Here is a 4,984-nt window from a genome sequence, read left to right as displayed (position 1 = left end):
TGAAAGATACGTATGGTTGTCTATGCAGTATAAATACGTAAATTATACGTTGTGATAGACTCTTGAAGAGTTTTTGATTAATTGCTAAACAAACTTTTATTTCTTTTGTATATCGAGAAATATTAAATGTATAAAGTTTGTTCATTAGTATTGAAGTCCTGAAGTACTTCATATGTATTATGAATTATAGATATATGATCATTAGATATGAAAATTAAGATCATACAACAAGATGGAACAAATATAGGGTCTTGGAGTACCATTATTGTCACAAACGAAAATTTATATTATCATTAATGTGTTATGTTCATATCTACTTGAAATGTTAAATTTTAGTATGAACAAGATTGTATATACACATGAATGATACAATTAGTTGGATAAAGATTAATGTTCCACGAACCCCTCATCTATAATTTAGAAGTCCATACATACTCTGGAAGAGTTATAGAAAATATATGATCAAAGATTGTATATTGTGATATTTTAAAAGTGATAAGACTAATCTTATGAGATTTATTATCACCAAAAGAATTATGGATCATATGTGCATGAGGGGGAGACATCTTCATGTTGCACTCTTTTTCCCTTAGCTCAGGTTTTGTCCCATTGGGTTTTCCTGGCAAGGTTTTTAACGAGGCAACTATAAATCATGTTAACATACTTGCATTTTATGAAGCAAGTAGAAAATGAGTGTGAGTGAGATCATTGACATAGCATATTCGGGAAACATATGGATTGCACTCAATAAAGAAGTATCAACCCAAGCAATTCTCTATGCATAATACTGCTTGGATCGCTCAACTAAAATGATGGTACATTGAAAGAGATAGAGTTAGAACACATTTCACGAAATTCTTCTTTATACGCTTCAAGAAAATACATATTGGTGTTCAACATATTTAATCAAGTGTCAATCTTGTAAACTTATTCACAAAGTTATTACTAACATCAACATTTGAGAAGACGGCAGATAAGATCGAAATTCGTCGATTAGAAGATCTCCACAAATGCTTAAATGAGGGGGAGTTAGTTTACACTATGCTCTTTTTCCTTTGATCAAGTTTTCAGCACGATTTTTAATAAGGCATTTATTATGGACATCCAAGGGGGAGTGTTATAAATATTAATAATTATGTGGATGTCTAAATCTTTTATTTATTACCATTAATTGTAATCAACATTCTTTTTTTTCTTACTTTCCCTTTTTCTTAGTTTCTTAATATCTCACTCTTGTATTTGTATAAATAGGGGTTCACCCCATTGAAATAAACAACTCAAAAATTCTCATTCACTTTCTCTTTCTCTCTTCATCTTCTTCTTCTTTCTTCTCATCTATTTTATATTATTTTATAACAATTAGTAGATTTATACTCTAATAAAATATTAAAAATTGAGAGAATTAAGGAGAGAAAAGAAAAATATCAATTAGTAGATTTATACTCTAATAATTTATTATTAAAAATAGATATTAATTTAAAAAAAAGATTTTTTGACATACGAATGACTTTTTTTAATTATATTTATATAAAAAAAATAAATTAAACCAAATAAGGAAAAAAAAAAGTAGAAGGCTTTCAATATCGAATATTAAATATTGATATTATTAATTTTTAATAATAAGAAAATTATTAAAAAAAAATTAGAAAATAGATATATGGAAAAAGATTTTTTTGGCATACGACTGACTTTTTTAAATTGTATTTATATATAAATATTATTTTTAATTAAATCAAATAAAAAATAGAAAAAAATGAGAAATAATAGTAAAATATCAATTAGTAGATTTATAGTCTAATAAAATATTAAAAATTAAGAGAATTGAAGAGAGAAAAGAAAAATATCAATTAGTAGATTTATACTCTAATAATTTATTATTATTTTTTTATTTAAAAAAAAGTAACTCAATAATTTCTTATAAACACTTGTCAATGGAATGAAGGCTAATTAAACAAATTGATAGAAATTAGGATGCATAATAAAGGGATAATTACAATTAGGAGACATCTACCAAATCGTCTTCTGCTCCACCGAGATTGGTAGGAATTCTTCATTGTCTATGCTAAATCGTCTTCTGCTCCACCGAGATTGGTAGGAATTCTTCATTGTCTATGCTATAAGATTTATAATCTATCTTACACATCTCTTCTTTTCTAAAAGATTGGACCCTTGCTTGCATATTGTCCGAAGCTACCTTGAATACTCTCATATGGAGAAAATCCAATGTCTGCAAAATCATATAACAATGCAGAATCCAAAAATACGCAGTAACAAAGCAGATCACAAGCTTCAAAAAGTACACTTTTAAAACAAATTAATAAAAACCTAAAGAAACAATTAAAAAAAACAACAAACAAACAAAATACTTGTAGGTGCCCTATAGATGATCCCCAAGTTCTCCCCTTGTCTCTCTGGATATTACCGAATTTTCTGGAAAACCAAACAGGGAAGAAAGATTGCAACTGTGAAGAACTTGTGTAGTGAGAAATTGCTCGTGAAGCGGGGATAGCTCAGTTGGGAGAGCGTCAGACTGAAGATCTGAAGGTCGCGTGTTCGATCCACGCTCACCGCATTTTCTTTTTCATTAATTATTCTCAGGACAACAAACACTGTGTCTGCTTTGGATTAAGTTTTAGAAATTGGTCTTATAAAACAACATATACTCAAGACAACCACATATTACTTTTCTATTAAATAAGAACACTGTGGACTGGATTAAATTCCACAATACAGATCTTATAATCCCAACTTTATTATCAAAAGAGTACGACTGCAACACTACGTTTTCACTATCTTTTATATGAGACTTTATTAAATCAATTGACATTTTAGTATAGGGTAAATAACGCCATAAATACTTAAGGTTTCAAGTTTGTAAGTGATATAATTTTAATGTTTATTTTTAGCGGCATTAGTATCTAATGTTTGTAAAACTGTAATTTTTCTCTAATTTCGTTAATACAAACTCTGTTATTTTTTTTAAACAGACCATATATAAGGTCCAGATTCTTCATCATTCAGTCTAGACAGAAACATGTAGTATCAGTTACTTTCAAATGTTCATTTAATAAATCCAAAACGGAGTTTATACTGACAAAACTAGAGGAAAATTACAGTTTTACATACATTGGGTACTTATGCCGCTAAAAATAAAAATTGAGTATGCCTCTTACAAACTTAAAACTTTGGGTACTTATGCTACTATTTACCCTTTAATAAATAATAACACATTTCATATTTCTAGCAAATTTATGATTCCATACAGTGTTACGAAAAATATGAACAATACGCAAGTGCTCGTAATCAAGTAGTAAACTCACACAGGTGAGGTCGAACCACAGAGAATTGAACTGAATACCACTAAACTAGATTTATGATTCTATTCGGCAGATAAAAAATAATTCTAATAAAGTTTGAAATTAAGATAAACAAGAAAAGTAAAGAAAGCAGTAAAGTTGTTTAATCAAGGATGAGAAATTAGAGAAAAGAATCATGTTGATTTAATTACCCAATTGTTAATGCTAATTACTACTCTCTTTCTCAATGTGAATGACAGATTATAAAATTAACCTAACTCTTTTCAGATCTTTTAGGCCCTAAATCACATGTTATCTAATCATCTCTGAATTAGACTAACATGTAATCAACATTACTCAATAATCAAATTGTCACAAAGGCTATGCAAATACTCTCGTTTCACATCAAAACCTAGATTATCCAATTTTAGCATTCTCAATTCTCACTTTTCAGATTTTGAATTGAGATCATAGAACATGTAAAAGGTGATCAAGCTTAAACATGGAATTAACACAAATATAAATTAATTTTACAATCAAGAAAGGAGAAATAGCAATTATCATTAACTAAGGATAAAGTCAATCAACAATCATTATCTCCCTAAATAGGAGTTTAGTTCATAACATCCATAATCAAATCCATAATTAAAATTGAAACAGAAAATAACATAGAAAAATTAAAGAGAAGAGAAAGAACTAGTTGAAGCAATTGATCCGGGTCGCCACAAGCCGCTCTTCTAGCCTCCTCCTTTGTTTCTAGGGCTCCAAATCTGAATCCATCCTAATTTTCACGAACTCCCTCTATTTAAACCAAGTCTCATCTTTAAAATTCGTGAAATTACGAAACTGTCCAAAAATCCCGTCACTGGGTCCCCGTCGCGACGGGCAATGTGCCCCGTCGTGACGGGATTAGACAGAACATTTCGAGATCCTCTCTGCCAATCCCCGTCGTGACGGGGATATTGTCCCGTCGCGACGGGATTTGGCAGCAACAATTTTGTTTTTGTTTTTCTTCTCAATTCTTTCACCACTTGTTCTCAATTCTTGTAAATACTTTCTTTAAACACCCGGGGACCTGAAACAAAAGAATCAAGCGTAAAATAGCCCTAAAACTAGAAACAAAGAGTGAAAACTAACCGAAAATACGACCCAAAACTTAGACTAATTTTAGCCTAACATACGGCTAACTAATTTTGATGTGGATTGGATTCGTACTCTTGAACACTCATATTAAGTTTTTTAAGGACTAATATTAACTTTCTTATTTTTTATTTCACTAATTTGCGACATAAATACTTAAGTTTAACTCCCAGTTGCAAATAAATACCTAAGTTTAACTTATGGCGGTAGTAATATCTAAATTATAATTCTGGAACTTTTGTAGTACCTAACTGTTAATTGTTAAGTAAATTGCCACGTGACAATTCCTAATTGGTCCAAGTCATTAAATTTTTATTTTTTTAAAAAAATTAATTAAAATATACCAATAAGAAAATGACATGTGGATAATAACATAATATTTTAACGGTTAGGTATCTACAGAGTTCCAAAAATATAACTTAGGTATTATTACCGCCAAAAATTAAACTTAGGTATTTATTTGCAACTGGGAGTTAAACTTAGGCATTTATGCCGCAAATTACTCTTTTTTTATTATTAAGTTTCTTAATTACTAAAACATTTTCTCT

General features: G+C 29.5%; 1 non-coding gene across 1 annotated transcript; it reads left to right on the top strand.

The window, feature by feature from the left end:
* The first annotated feature begins 2,499 nt into the window (after positions 1–2,499).
* TRNAF-GAA (transfer RNA phenylalanine (anticodon GAA)) lies at positions 2,500–2,572 on the top strand. Its single transcript has one exon. It is a non-coding gene; the product is annotated as a tRNA-Phe (tRNA).
* The last annotated feature ends 2,412 nt before the right edge of the window (positions 2,573–4,984 follow it).

The sequence above is a fragment of the Cannabis sativa genome, chromosome 6, assembly GCF_029168945.1.
Source record: "Cannabis sativa cultivar Pink pepper isolate KNU-18-1 chromosome 6, ASM2916894v1, whole genome shotgun sequence".
In the NCBI taxonomy this organism is placed as follows: domain Eukaryota; kingdom Viridiplantae; phylum Streptophyta; class Magnoliopsida; order Rosales; family Cannabaceae; genus Cannabis; species Cannabis sativa.
The sequence above is the reverse complement of the archived record's forward strand: the minus strand, read 5'-3'. Positions and strand labels throughout refer to the sequence as shown.